Source organism: Antechinus flavipes, chromosome 1 (assembly GCF_016432865.1).
Source record: "Antechinus flavipes isolate AdamAnt ecotype Samford, QLD, Australia chromosome 1, AdamAnt_v2, whole genome shotgun sequence".
Lineage (NCBI taxonomy): Eukaryota > Metazoa > Chordata > Mammalia > Dasyuromorphia > Dasyuridae > Antechinus > Antechinus flavipes.
This window is the reverse complement of record NC_067398.1, coordinates 57,552,569-57,568,747: the sequence shown is the minus strand read 5'-3', so window position 1 is coordinate 57,568,747 and position 16,179 is coordinate 57,552,569. Positions and strand designations below refer to the sequence as shown.

At 35.9% G+C, this 16,179-nt stretch overlaps 1 long non-coding RNA gene across 2 annotated transcripts in view; it reads right to left on the bottom strand.

The window, feature by feature from the left end:
* Positions 1-988: 988 nt before the first annotated feature.
* The window catches only part of LOC127552930 (uncharacterized), a 71,809-nt gene continuing 56,618 nt past the window's right edge, over positions 989-16,179 (bottom strand). For both annotated transcript variants that reach the window (XR_007951623.1, XR_007951627.1), the window contains exon 2: positions 989-1,204. This is a non-coding gene — a long non-coding RNA (uncharacterized LOC127552930). The remainder of the gene's footprint in view (positions 1,205-16,179) is intronic.

The window sequence follows — 16,179 nt, the reverse complement described above, 5'->3', positions numbered from 1 at the left end:
TCTGAGAGGTAGCTTATGAAAGTAATTTTGTATAGAATTCTTTGATATATATGTATTTACAAATAAAAGCTGCCTTCTTCCTGCCTAAGACTTTCCCTCCTCATCATGCTATCTCTTTGAAAGAAAAGAAAAATTAAGCAGGTAGCTGGGAGACCTAAGCATTTCCCAGAACTGGTTAGGTTTCTCTTCCTTCTGCTTTCACCTAAATAAAGTGAGAAATTTCCTAGAAAAGGTAAATGATTTTTCTTTTCCAAAGTACTTGTTGCCCCATTGGAAGTGGTCTTTTATTCTACATTGAGGATCAAGAACTTGTTGGCATTGTCAGTCATATGGACTGTTTGTTTTTATACTTGGGAAAAGTTGAACTACCAGAGGACATTTATGGGCTGGGGTATAAGTCCATTATATTTTCTGTCAAGTTCAATAAAATTCAATTTATTTGCTATCTTGTTAAACTGAGTCCTTATATAAAAGTCAAGAACCCTATGTACTTTCTAAGTGTGAACTAGACATGAGTGAGATTCTAAAGTTCCAAGAAAGACCCTGGAGATGATAGCGCAATGGTTCTGGGCCATGGGTTATGTATAATTACACAAAGCTACCAAGCAAAAGATATATTTTCTGTGAAAACTGAATGTGCCAATAGGATCGAGCCTTTCTCTGGACTCACCCTAGTCAGAACCAATGGGATGGAATTCAGAACCTGTGGTGGGAACAGTGTAAATGAACTCCACTGGCAAATGTGTAGAACCAAGGTCTTCTTTAACAAAGAAAAAAAAAAGTTGAGGGATATATGTGGCAAATTCTACTCCTGACCTTTGCTTTTTACTATGGGAAACTAGAGATTGAGCAGATAAACATCAATTATAACTTGGATATATGCGAAACGCAGGTTTTACACAGTATTATATACTATTAACATATTTAGCAAGAGAAAGCAGAGGTTGTACGGAGATGAATATGATGAACAAGATGAATACATGCATAATGAAAATTTCAGATTAGTTTTATCCAGCCTACTTCTTGTTACCATGCTTATTTCTCTGGAGGGAGCTTCCATAGCTCCAGATTTTAATGCTACAACTGAGTTTCTTTTATTTTTTCCCCACCATGGTTCCACTAGACACCATCACCCTCCTTCCCTTTTTTAACCACTGCAGCTGTTTTGCGACCTTGTTTTATGCCTGGGAATGTGTCCAGTCAGCTGTGGAGAAACAAAACCCAAGAAACATAAAAATTAACAATTGTATATATTTATTTAAAAATAAATATTCATGCAGGGTTTCTTATGTTAAAAATCAGCTATACACATGTTATAAGGCCAAAGTACTCCAGCATCCAAAATAATGCTTGAGTCTGATGTGCAAACATTAGTGGGCGTGAGTAGATTGAGTAAACTGATAGTGCAGAAACCAGATGTGAAGATAAAAAGCCCAACACAGGAAAATTTAATAGCATTAAGTTTAATAAATTTTAAAAAAATAAATAAGAAAATAATTATAAGTTATTAAAGGACACATTATGATGTTTGTAAAACATTTGGTGCTATTTTAATAATTCAATTATCCACAACAATATCATTTATGTTACTAATCCAAATCATTTATTAAATACCTACTATGTGCTAGGTACGAAGAAAAAATGAAACCATCTGTTTTTAAAGAAACTCATAATGTATCAGGGGAGACAACTTGCATTGAAATATACTAAAATATACAAAAAAGACACAGAATGATTTTTTTTTTTTTTTTTTGCAGAGATGATACATAACTGAACGGGTAGACAAGATTGGGGAGGGGGAAGGGAGATTAGGAAAAGTCCAATGTAGAAGATGATATTTGGCTTGAAGGAAACCAGGAATTCTTAAGAGGTGGGAGTGAGGGAGAAGTATTTCCAGGCATTTGGGTCAGTCAATGCAAAAGTTCAGAGATAGGAAATAGTGTTTTATATGAGAGAACACCCGTAGGTCCAATTTGGCTGGAGCAGAAAATGCATAAAGGGGAGTAATAAGACTCAAAAAAGTAATTTGGGGCCAGATTATGATGGACTTTAGATGTCAAACAATCCTAGAGGCAAGAGGGAACTCTTGGAATTTATTGAGTTGGGAAGGGGGGGGGGTGAAGTGATCAGACCTGTTCTTTAGAAAAATCACTTTGATAACTGAATGGAGAATATTTGGAAGGGGAAAGGATTGCTGTAGGGAGACCAATTAAAGGATAATTCAATATTTCAGGCAAGAGATAATAAGGGTTATGAGGATGGAGAGAAATGGTTGCAAGGAAAGAGAGAAATGGTTGCAAGGAAAGCTCTGATGGGATAAGCAAGAAGATATGGCAATCAATTAGATTTAGTGATACTAAGGTTGCAATCTTGGGTGACTTGGAGAATAGCAGTACCTTCAGCAAAAATATGGAAATTCAGAAAAGGGGAAAGAAGATGAGTTCTGTTTGGGGCACATTGAATTTGAAATGCCTATGGGAAACCAGAGAAAACAATGTCATGAAATCCAGAGAGGAGAGCTTATATGGTAAGAGAAGTTATGCAACCATGACAAATGCTGAAGAGGGCTGAGAAAAGGCCATCACATTTGGTGATTATATTTATAGATAATCTCCTGAAAAATTTAATCACACTCCAGACAACTTTGCCAAAACATAATCTACTTCTGGAATGCCTTAACTAGTTGTATCATTTATTTTACAGTGGAAAAAGCTGCTCCCAGGGAGGAATACTGGCAATTGATCCTTCAGAAAAAAACAAATAGACAAAAAACTGGTTTTAACATTACTATTAACAAACCATAATTAGGAAAGTCAATTTTGAGCACCCTCCCCCCTCTATTATATTGTACATTTCAATTCCAAAAATAAATGAATTTTGTATTTCTGTCTCGTTTAGATTATTCAAAGCTTTCTTTTGGGGGTGGATAATTAGGAACAGCAAGCAATAAAAGTATACAACCTACTCAAAGACTGTTGAATTAAAATTTTATTTCTTGCACTGTATTTTTAGTTAACTAAAGATTTTTTCTAGAAGCCATTATCCTTTCTTCTAAGTGATAGATCACTCTCCTCTACTTGTCTTCTCACGATGCTTTCTTATAGTTTGGAAAAGTTCCTGATTTTCAAAGAGCTTGCTAATGTAACAGAATTTACAGAAGCTAGAAAAGCTTCAATTGTAGAAGGGAAAACATTATTTGAAGAAGCCTGTCACTAGAGCCTTGATCACCATCTTATTTTTATTCATTCTTTTATTTGCTTCTTTGTTTATTTGTTCATTTATTTATTTCTCTATCCAATTGATGTCCAGTTGTCCTGATCTATATTGTGCCATTGGACCTAGAAAGTTCTGGAGGAACTTTGCACAACCCTCCCTCACTTAAATCCTACTCACTTGCAGATCGTGATATTATCTCCCTGATGTCCTCTTCAGGAACAAAGGAAAAATAACAACCTCTATACTAGGAGTAGGAGCTGCCCCAGTGGGGACCCAACTGGAACTGACCTGACTACACAGCTCCTTTTCTTTCTCCCCTTCCCTTCCCTCTTTCCTTCTCTTCCTGCTTCCCTTCCCTTTCCTCTTCCTTTTCCTCTTCTTTCCCTTCCATTCCTTCTACCCACATATTATACCCTTATTTATGGGCACTCTGCCCAAAGGAACGTAAATTTTGGCCACTGAAACTTCCAAGATATCTTGGACTTTCTGGGCTTGGACCATGCCTTAGACTCAAATTACTCTGGTTCTTATTGATTGAACAACAACAATAGGTCTAGGCTAAGCCCCACTTGGTCATTGTTTGGGTCCTGATTGCCTTAGAGTGAATGTAAAAGTTTCTTTTTTCGCTATAAACCTTGAGGTCTTCCCCTCTCAGATGGATAAACACACACACACACACACACACACACACACACACACACACACACACACACACATTTTGACTAGATAAAAAAAAGTCATTCTCTACTTCATTTCTTATTTACCCTTAGTCATTGAAGGGATGTTATCTCAGTCAAATTAAGACCTGTTAAAGACCTTAATTTAAAAAAAACTCAGATCTCCCACTGCATTCAGGGTCATCTTCAGTCATCCTGATTTAAACTTGGCCACTAGATCGAAGTGCTTCTAGAGGAGAAAGTGAGGAACGTGACCTTGCATAGTCCTCCATCACTTAAATCCAATTCACTTGCATATCATGGCATCACCTCCCTGATATCATGATCCTCTTTGAGAATGAAGGACAAAGCAATGAATAATTGACACTTCTGAAAATCATTAAAATAACTTATAAAAAAGTTGTAATCAGCATCAGTGGAGGGTTACTTATCTTGAGGAAAAAATGCATTTGAAGTATATACCTTTTTAAAGATTTTTGAGAAGGAACCTTGATGTATATATTGGATTGATAATCTATATTTTCTTTTAAAAATGCAGGGGCACATACCAAAACTTAAGTTAATTAAGTTTATTACTTAATTAAAAACCAATTAATTAACTTAAACTAATATTTCTTTTAAAAATAAAAAAATAAATTTCAGCTTACTAAATTCTTGTCTTATTTTTTCTACTACTATCCTCTCCCTTAAAGAAAAATGAGAAAGCAAAATGGTAAATAGAACAACACACACAACATTCCAAACCATAATCTCCCACCTTGTGACTAAATAAGTTATTTGTTTTTTTTAAATTAATGACATCATTTATTTTTACATTTCACAACATAACTCTCCCAGAGAGGTATCCATTATGACAAAGAGAGAGAGAGAGAGAGAGAGAGAGAGAGAGAGAGAGAGAGAGAGAGAGAGAGAATGAATCAAGTTCACCAAAACTAACCTAGCAAGCATATTTTATTATATGAAGCATTCCATCCCCTTTGTAAAAAGGGAGGAAGGTGCATCTGTTGTCTCTTTTGGAGCCATGCTTAGTCATTAGAATTATGTAGTGACCAGTTTTGCTTTTTTTTTTTTTTTTTTGTTCTCTTCATTTACATTATTATAGTCATTGTGTATATTGTTTTGTGATATATGTATTCTCATCATCTGTTCTCTGGGACTAAGATTAGTCATTGCAATTCATCTGAGTTCCACTGCCTTTTAGTATTGTTTTCATTTATATTTTTGTTGTCATTGTGTATGTTCTGCTTCCTTTTACTTCACTCAGTTTCAGTTCATCCAAGTTTCCTCATTAAATTAATATTGCTTAAACTTTGTAAAAGTTAAGAGGAAAAAGTAAGATAGTCAGAGAAGCATTTAGAGCTGAAAATAAGCTTAGCAATCATGGAATCCAACCCTTTCATTTTATGAATTGGTAACTTGGAGCTATAGAGATAAAGAGCAGTATATGCCCTAGAGCCTGTGATTATTAAGTGACAAAGCAAGGATTTAAACTCAAGTCTTTGAAATCCATAACCAATATACTTTTTACATTTATACTCAAAATAGAAGGTATAGATGATATAGAAGAAAATAGTTAGAGGTGAGAATAGATTTGAAAGAAAAGGGAAGTTAAGCTAATGTAAATATGATAATTTACGTGGAACCAGGCTCTTTTTCCTCATTTCCCAGAAATACTAAATACAGCTATAGGATTTTATGGTAAGAGCTAAAAAAGACCTGAGGCTATCTGGTTGAATCTTCTCATGTTACAGATGAGGAAACTGAGATTCCAGAGAGATAAGTGATTTTTCTAATGTCATACAGATAGCAAGCAAGCAGAAGAGGAGGGAAAAAAATGATTTTTTTAAAAGGTGGAAAAAAGAAATTTACAAGATAGTTTTATTAACACATAATTAATATATAGTATTATATTATTAGTTAATTAAATTATATAGTATTAATTACATTATTACTACATGTCATATATTTAAAAGCAATAGCAAGTCTATACATAACAGATTTGCAGTTTCATGTGCAATCATCTTGTTTATTATACTATGTTATGGAAATGCTTATTTTATTTGCTAAATTAAAAATAAAATAAATGTAGGGAAAAAGGGAGCTATCAACAATGACATTTATATGCTGCTTTAAGGTTTATAAAGAGCTCACTGAACTATCTCATTTGAGCTTTCCAGCAACCATGGGACCCACGTAGCACTACTATTTCCATTGGCTATCATGGCATAGGGAGAAAGAACACTAAGACCCAGGAGAGCTGGGTCTATTTTTGGCTGCGTTGGAAATTAGCTTTGCAGGCTGTTGGGCAAATCCCTTTCCCTGCTGGGTTATATCTGTGCTCTGTAAAAAAAGAAGGGTTGGCCCTCTGGGGATAGGCTTTTCAGTTTTAAGTTTACAAGTATCTATCCTTTCTGCACACAGTAGAGCTAGGCCAAATATTTGGAGGTCATCCTCAGTGAGGTGATCTCGGACAAACTTTTTTGTTTTAGATGCAAAAACAATTCTTTACAAATTACCTATAGCAACAAAAACACAGGATGGACGTCAAAGGATTGATGAAGATTTCGATGAGAAAAGTCTGTGGATGGAAGGTCAATACTAACCAGAGCTGCATCAGCAGATTGGAGCCTCGCAGGAAGAAGAGAGTCAGCAAAATGCTTTCCCACAATAATCGTGGCCTAAGCCTCGAATGACAAACTCTAAATTGCTATGCTGTGAAGTGCAATGTGTCTGGGAGTTGTTGGACCCTCAGGATGGTCCCTCCTCTTGGGGAGGAGATAATAGCCACTTACATCTCTGTTATGTGAATGATTGACTGACAATGAATGAAAAAAACATTTTTTAAACCAAACTCTGTACCTCTGTACTGAGCATGGGAGATATATATATAGCAAAAATAGTTCCTGCCCTCAAGTAGCTTATATTCTAATTAGGGAATCTAGCAGAGAGGAAGAGGAATTGAGGGAGGGATTTACAGGAATGAGAGTAGAATCATAGGAGGATAGATTGAGAGAAAAATATGGCCATGCCCCTGTTGGGAACATATCACCCTTTTTATCCTTCTTTCATGGACACTGAAAAAACGCAGTGACTGGAGTTGTCCCTTGATGCTCAGCCCATAACAGGATTCCTCTAGCAGCTGAGTGCCATCATTCTGGGTAATGAGGTGGGCTCTACGCACTGATAGACCTGAGTTCAAATATGGTCTCATACACTCACTAGCTGTGTGATCCTGGTCAAGTCACTTAACCCTGCTTGCCTCAGTTTCTTCATCTGTAAAATGAGTTGAAGAAGGAAATGGCAAACCAATCTAGTATCTCTGTCAAAAAAATTCCAAATGGGGTCACAAAGAGTCAGATATAACTGGAATAACTGAACAACACCATATTAGATGTCAACCTCATCAAGCGCCATATTGCACAATTCATTTTTGATAATCCTTGCATGTTTACTTGGCTGTTTGGTGGTAAAATAAATATGAAAAGAATAACAAATGAGTTTTTATCAATGGGTTTTTAGTCATAGAACTAAGCAGGATAGACAAGTAAGAACTACATAAAGTAGAAAGTAAATATTTGACTCCATGAGTGCACAGAAAGTATTGTGAAAATTCAGAGAAGGGGCAAATCAGGGAAGGCTTCCTAGACCAGATGACATTCTGCTTCAGACACTAGTAGCTGTGAGATCCCTGTTCAAATAACTCAAGTTTTCAGTTTCAGTTTTCTCATCTGTAAAATGGAGATAATAATAGCACTTACTTCACAGAGTTATAAGGATCAAGTGAAATAACATGTCAAGTGCATAGCTATATAAAGAACTATTTATTATTATTATTATTACATTGTTGTTGGTTGTTCAGTCATTTCTAATCCTTTGTGACCACATTTGGGGGGTTTCTTGGCAAAGATACTACAAGGGTTTTTGCAATTTCTTTCTCCAGCTCATTTTACAAATGGGGAAACTGAGGCAAGCAGGGTTAAGGGACTTGACCAGAGTCACACATCTAATAAGTGTCTGAGATGAGATTTGAATTCAGGTCTTCTTGAATCTATACTGTATCCACTGAAGCACCAGGTACCTTTATTATTATATTAGCTAGGGCTTAAAGAATGGGGTATGAAGCAGAGCTGGGAAATCCAGTTAAAGCAGAATAGTATTACCAAAGGCATAGGAATCAGAAAGGAAGGGAGACATTCGATGGACAATGGGTGGTCAATTTGGGAAGAAAATAAATATTAGGAAGCTGATAAAGTGTATATCAATAAGTTCTCCACAAAGGCTTGGCACACTTTAATGTTTAATTTGAATTATCAACATTTCTCTATCACTTTCTAAAGTGTACACAATCAACAAAACAATCCATTAAACCCTTTGCTGATTTCCAAGGTATAAATGCTCACACTGACATTTCACAAGCTGGTTGAAACTGGCTACAACACATCTCTGAATAGGGAATGTGAAAGGATTTAGTAGAAATGAGGCTGAAATAATCCACTGGGGCCAAATTAGGGAGGGTCTGAAATGACCAACAAACAGTTTAAACTTCTAAAAATCAACAATGGGGATAAAATGAAAGCTTTTAAAGCAATAATCAGAAATCCAAAAGCCATCTTTTAGTCCACTCTCCTCCTTTTATAATCCAGTTCTTCATTTGAGGAAATCAAGATCCAAGGTTAAGTGACCTGCCAAAGTCACCTAGAGAGTAAAAATTCAGGTCCTATGTCTCCAAGCCTTTTTCTTTCTTTCTTTCTTTCTTTTTTGAGTTAATCAGGATTAAGTGACTTGCCAGGATCACGTGTTTTTAAGTGTCGGAGTAGAGATTTTAATTTAGGCCCTCCTGATTCCAGGGCTAGATCTCTTTATTGATTGCACCACTTAGCTGCCCCATTCAGGGCTATTTCTAATATATCACATCGCTTCCTTAGCAATAGGGTGCTCTTGCAATGGATTAGATGAGAGGAAATGAGAGCTTGAAGTATGGTATGGCAGTGGGAAGAAAAAAATGGGAAATAGAGCAGCTATTGCAGAGCTAGAAATGATGGAATTTTTGATAGGAATTTCCCCATGTGAAGATGCCTTAGGCTTCACTCTAACTATGAGACATCCAGTCCCATATGAATAGACAGAAGAAACAAATAGGACTAAGAACATCTCAAAAGGGGACCCAACATGTACCTCTAATGAATTTTCAGGGATCCCTTCCAGTGCCATAATGATCCATCACTATCTTACAATGATCTGTCAGTGAATCATCATGTAAAATATTTTCATTGGAAGGAAAAGAATGCTCATAAAGAAAGGAAAAGCAATTTAACATCTGTAGTAACTATGACTAAGTGCAAGGCTGAATGATGGAGTGCAGATTGAGAGATCAGAGTTCTAATGTGGTCAGCTATTAATGAGTGGTGTGACCTGGGATAAGTCCCTTAACTACTTAGTATTTCTATTATAAAATGAGAGGAATGGACTGGTTGCTCACGAATGGTCCTTTTAAATCCGTGGCTCTTTGGTTTATTATTCAGCATCCCAAGGAAGGCTCTAATATGAACACATGCCTGTGTTTTTGAATGATAGGTCTCATCTTAGAGATTAAAGAAAAATATCTTCCAACTCTTTCTCTATTATTTGATGAATCCCCTTCCTTTATTGTAGAAATAGAAAAATTGAGATCTGTGAGAGGAATGGACCTTTTCAGGGTCATTCTGAAGGGTTACTAAATTGTCTTGGTCATTATCACTATCAAAATATATTAGTTGTTAGGGCTCACTTCCTCTGCCTCCAGATATTGTGTGTGTTCTTCTTTGTTTATATGCTATATCCCTTCATTATAAGGTAGAGGCAGGGACCACTTCTCATTTTATAATTCTATCCTCGAGACTAGCACAGTGCTTTGCAAGTTGCAGGCAGAATAAATGTCTATTGGATTGAATTGGATTAACATGGCGCCATACAGTATTTGAACCCTACCCTACCTAGGCTATGGGCACCAAGTTTTCATTGAGAATAATTTGGCCCAGTGTACCTAATCCTCTGAATATTGCAATGCAAGCATAAGTGAATAGAAATAAATAGATGTTAAGAATAAAAATGTTCAGCTCTATTTGACACAAAGACAATTCTCCATTAGCAATTATCAGCCTATAAAAAGAATGAGAGCAGAATTAATCTTCTAAACACAATACCCAAACAAGTTAGCTCAAGTATAAATTATGGCCTAGACAAGCATGAAGTATCATGGGTGCCCCCATACAAACTGCTATGGAAGTTTCAGGGTTGAATGCATTTTGGCAGTGAGAAAATTTGTCAAATGGGAGTGTGGAAATTTGAAATGCTAAGACTAAAACAACCACAAATACATTTTATTTTACCCTTATGAGGTTGCATCAAGGTTGTGCTGTGCAGCTGTTGTCCTATATGAAAGAAAATACAGGCCCCTGGCTGGAAGAAATGGAACATAATTATGTTATGATGAGCTGGGGAAAAAAAGCAGAGAAAAATTGGAATGCAAAGCATGATGGATGATGTTTTGTCAATTGGAAATGCAGCAATATAGCAAGTCTGGATAATAACTCTCTCTCTCCCTTCTTCCAATTTGGCAAACTGAAGTGCAGAAGCAAACCATATCTTTTTTGCCTTGTATTTATTCTTGACATAATTATGTCAGGCTTGTAAAGCAGATAGCATCGTCATCAATAATGAAAATTAACCGGATAGGTTGTTTTGAGGTACAAAGCTATAATCTCCCTGAGCAGAAATTTCCTGTTGCCTATTTAGACAAGTTGGAGAAGTGTATAGAATTCTTTTTTTAGGTACTTTATGTGAAAGCAAGCTCTTCATCCTTTAATATACTACTTTCAGGTACTGTCTATTTTATTTTAATCAAGTCGATTTAACTGGTAGTCAGGAAGGTTCAATTTAAATCACTGATCAAGAATTTATTACTTATTTCCTGGAACATGTGAATTCTTGTTTGAATCAATTAAATTCCATTCAAAACCATTTATTAGTATCTGTTCTTATTCACGTAGATGCAGGTTTTGTTACAAGGTACCAATTCCCTCAAGAAACAAAAAAGGGCTAAAGAAACTTGTGATTCTTATCAGGGGAAGCTGCCTTCTTTCAGGTAACTACTCTAAACTTGGGAATTTTGGACTGACTCCCAACTTCCTGAATGATGGTTCCAGTCTGGCTCCCTTGTGTCCAGCTGCCTTTTGACTGACCCACTCATCCCATTCCAACCTGGCTCCTGGCTTGGTGTTTGCTTCCTTGGCTTTGATATCCTGTCACCCTTTCCTTGAACTGGCTTCCTCAGTTGCAAACTCAGTTCATTTTGACCTCAGCCCACTCAACTTCCTCCCTCTGCCTATGGCACTTGGCCAGTGGCCTCTTCTCTCCTACTGAATTATGGTAGGGTTTGACAGAACACATAAGCATTTTAATTTAGTGATTTGTTTTAGTTTCTTTTTAGATTATTTCTATTTTCAGGTTAATTCTATAACTAGTTTAAAAAAACAAGTGATGATTTGATTATTTTATTCACTAAAATTAATTTTCTCCCTACTCCCTTTCTCTGGACAATTCAATTCAACATGTTTCCTTTACAAGAATAAGAAAAATATTCCATACCCCTACCTTGATAATTACAGAGGGCCAAGGCATTCATTGAATCAATAAATCAGAGTCTTGAAATAGATATGAATATCTCTATTGAATCAATAAATCAAAGGCATTTAACTAAATAGAACCAATCCAGATAATCAAATGGGGAGGGGGTATAGTGCTTCAGACTATTGAATGAAATGAAAGGCCATGCAATAAGTATATTGGGATTAGTTTGCAAGATACAGTCATGTCCTATGAACTTCTTTCCTTCCTTTCTTTCTCCTCCCTCCCTCTCTTTTACCCACCTACCTTTCCCTCTTATTCTCTTTCCCTCCTTTTTCTCCCTCCCTTCCTCCTTCCATCTCTTTTGTCCTCCTTTCCTTTCACCTTCCCTTCTTCCCTCTTTCTCTCCTTCCTTCCTTCCTTCCTTCCTTCCTCCCTCCCATTGGAACTCATGGTGAGCACTAATGAGGACTGGCTCCTAAGACACGAAGAGCTGCTCACCCAGTCATCTTGAAGAGCAGTGACTACAATTCCTCAGTGTCTCTTTTATCTTTTTGTTGAAGATACAAAGATACTTTAAGTTCAAGATGATAGCAATCATTTTCTGAAAGAAACTCAAAAATGAACATCCACAGAAATGTCATAGCAAACCCTCAGATTTTCAGTCTGGATTCCATGAAATAGTAATCTATAAGCAAGCTCATGGTCCTCTGGGAGAGTGATTTTGGCTATCAAAACACAACACTTTTGGGGGGACATCTAAGTAGGTATTTCCTTTTCATCTCTGATTTGCACTGTGTGAGCAACTCCCCAAAGGTCCATATTTCCTGCTAAGGCAGAACTAGGAGATCCTGACCTCTCAAGTTCAAAAAATAACCATGAATGTTATATAGATCCATCTTAGGATCACTTTTTCATCATCTAAGGGGATTCTCTCTTTCTCTTATTCATCTCTTCCCACAATGATGGCTGTTTGAACATGACAGTGGGCACATATCTTTGCCTAAATGAACCCAAGATGAAGTCCTTTTCTACCTTGGATCCCTTGCTTGGTGTGCTGGTGACCAAACATCAATTATTAGCAATTTGTTATGAAATATTTTATTAATAATCATAATTATACTAATATGATAAATATGACTAACAATTAATCAATTAGTATGTAATGATTATTAAATATTAATCAATTATAACTTTGATGCCACGGTCAAGAGTTTTCATGGTCAAAAGCTCCTGGGTCTGAGGGCTGACTGTCTTGTAGGAAGTAAATTCTGCAACAACTTCTTAGAGCAGGAAGGATGACCATCAACAGAAGATTATTACAGATGAAAAGACTAAGAAAGCCTAAGCCATGCCCTAGAATAAATGAAGCAAGCATTTTTAAAAATCATGTTATAAATGAAATGAGCTCTCTGCAGGAAAGAATCGATTTATATTACCTTCCTGGATAGAATGCAGATTCCTTGAGAGTAGATCAATCTTTGCATTTGTATCATCAGTACTTAGCACACTGCCTCATACATAATAAGAACTTAATAGATGCTTGTTGATTGCTTGATTAATCACTGTATTATGACATAATGCATCTGATCATATATGTTCCTGATGATGATGACCCTGAGTGAATCATATTCATTTCTATTAAGAAGGGGGGAGAGTATAAAATATATTTAATAAGATTTCTACCAAAAATGACTAAAATAAAAGAAAAGATTTGACTCTTAAAGGAGGATGAACAATTCCATTTATATGGAAACTCTTAGTCCCTAACAGTACTAGATAAGTGGTATATTTGTTAGTATATTATAATAATAATTTTTTGAGCTACAGTCTTGACGGGGCAAACGGAGAATGTTCAGGAATGATCTTTTCCTTCTTCAGACCTCAGGGTCTAACTAGCAATTTTGACCCCCTGGGTAGAACTTAAGAAATATACTCAGGGCAACCAGCACTAAATGAGCCTTCAAATCGACTTTGTAATTCATGCTGTGAAAATAATACAAGACATAATTATGCAAATTTAGTTGAGCTAGAGAAGAGACCCTATAGTATTATCCATAGAGGAAGAGACCCTGGACAACAACCCAAGGTACGAAGTCAGAGAGTCCCCTGAAGCCACCCTCTATAAGGGAGACCTCGGGATACTATCAGATTTCTACTGGGCCAGGCCTTAAGGGAAAGAAGAACCAATTTTTTGTAGCTTCCTTGTTTAATTTTTTTGCTAACTAGATGCTAAACTCAGTTATTTTTATATTACTAAAGGAATGCAACTGCTGTAAACATGGACATTTTTTTAAGTGCACAATTTAAAAAAAATCTTTATTTAAAGTTTTTGCATTCTAAATTTTGATGTCCAGGACAAAGCTCTGGTTGTCGTACCCTGGCATAGCACTTTGTCCTTTTTAGGCATTTATTATGATCTATTTTGGATTAGGGTTATTTCTTTATGTGTCCAAAACTCTATGAGAGCTAAAGCTATATTTTATTTAATCTTTGACATCTCCACACACCTCCATCAATTACCTAGCATGGTATAGGCACTTAAGCATTTTTGTCGAATTTTCTGAAATTATCAGTTACCATATTTAGGATTGATCTACAAATTTAATACCACATACGAAGAAAAACAAGGTGTTTTCTATAGTGCTTCTAATAAGGTCAGAATCAGTCAACTCTTTTGAAAGTTGTTTCTAAACAGACATTTCACAAATGTGAAATATCTTGTTGTTAAGGACCATGCCTAGGTGAAGGAGCAGGTCAATTCTCTGAGAGCCTACACAGCTGTGAATCATAACACCTGCAGGAGTTGCAAAGCAGCCTTTACTGACACAGGTGTTCCTTGTAGATGGGGGAATGAAAAAATTTGGAGGCAAGGGGGAAGAGGAGAGAGGTCAGATAATGCAATTGTCTTTCAGTCTCCTTGTATCAGCATCATCCTCTCACAAGAAGAGATCCATTCTACAGGGCTGAATTAGACCTCCAGCAGCCACTGGCAGGTGGCTCCTGTATCACAACACCTAGGTCCTTTGCCTTCCAGAATATGGTATTCCAGGCCCTCCAAACCTTTATTGTAAATGCTGCCAGATCCTGGGTAATCCTGACTATTGCTCCTTGATACTTGATATATCACATCTAGTGACCAAGCTAGAATAGAACTATATTATCAGCTATTATAAAAATGATAAAATAACTTCTCATATTACTTTTTGAGAGAAAAATTCTCCTAACCCACAGGATTCTGTATAAAGTGAAAGCAGAGTAGCTATTAATAATTTTTAAATTTAAAAATCAATTTATGTTTTTAGAAGTTTTTTGTTTAAATGGATTTTGTATTTGAGTACAAAGGCGATATTTAATTTAAGAACAATTAAAGCTTAAGAACATATTAAAACTCAACATGAAATAGAGACTTTAACTTTTAATTACTGACAGAACAAAAATAAGTTCTATCCTGAAAGGTAGATGCTAGTATTAGCTCTATTAATGAGAAAATTGAAACTGAAAAGTAGTGATTTATCCAGGTTTACACAAGTTCCTGAGGTGGGACTTATCTTCTTGATTCCAAGGCTAGCCCTATATGATCTAGCTACCTCAAATGCCTAGAATGTGGAATAAACTTCCCCAATGATGTGGTTGCCTTTTCTAGAACTTTCCTGCCTCTGTGTGTTCTTTATGCTTCTTATTCCTAGAATACATTCCCCATTATCCTCATACCTCTTCCCCATCCCTACCCCCCAAATCCAATTCCATTTTTGGTCTCACCTTTCTACATCCTTCAGTAAACTTTCCCTGGTATCTTTAGATAGAAGTTGTTCTCTCCCTTGGTTTATGGATGTTTTCTTAGAAATGACCATGTTTGGAACTGAAGTGAAGTGAATATAGCCAGGAGATCATTGTACGTGACAACAGTAAGATTATACAGTGATCAATTCTGACAGACATGGCTCTTTTCAATGAGATGAGTCAGGCCAGTTCCAATGATCTTGTGATGGAAAGAGTCATCTATACCCACAGGGAGGACTATGGAGACTGAGTGTGAATCATAACATCATATCACTTTTTTTGTTGTTGTTTGCTTTTTTGTTTTCCTTCACATTTTTTTCCTTTTTGATCTGATTTTTCTTGTGTAGTAAGATAATTGTAGAAATATATACAGAAGAATTGTACATGTTTAACATATATTGGATTAATTCTCTTCTAAGGGAGGAAGTGGGAGGAAGGGAGAGAAAAATTTGGAACACAAGGCTTTGCAGGTGTGAATATTGAAAATTATTTATGCCTATGTTTTGAAAATAAAAAAACTTTAATAATAAAAAAGAAAGAAAATGACCATGTCTTAGGAACAATAGAACATTTAAGGAAATTAAAGACAAACTTTTCGTAACCTCCAATGGACTGGAAGTTCCTTGAAGTCAGATAAAAAGTCAGCTTTTTCTAGTAACAATAGCTCTCATTTATAAAATATTTAAGATTTAAGAGTAAGCTTAATTAAGATTTAAGTTTTGTAAAACTCTTCTATAAATATTTCATTTGACTCTCAAAGCAATCATGGTACAATTATTATCCCCCTGTTACAAATGAGAAAACTGGGGTAAATTGAAGCAAACTTGTCACATGTAGTTCATAAGTATCTGAGATCATATTTGAACTCAAGTATTCCTGTTCCAAGTCTAATACTCTA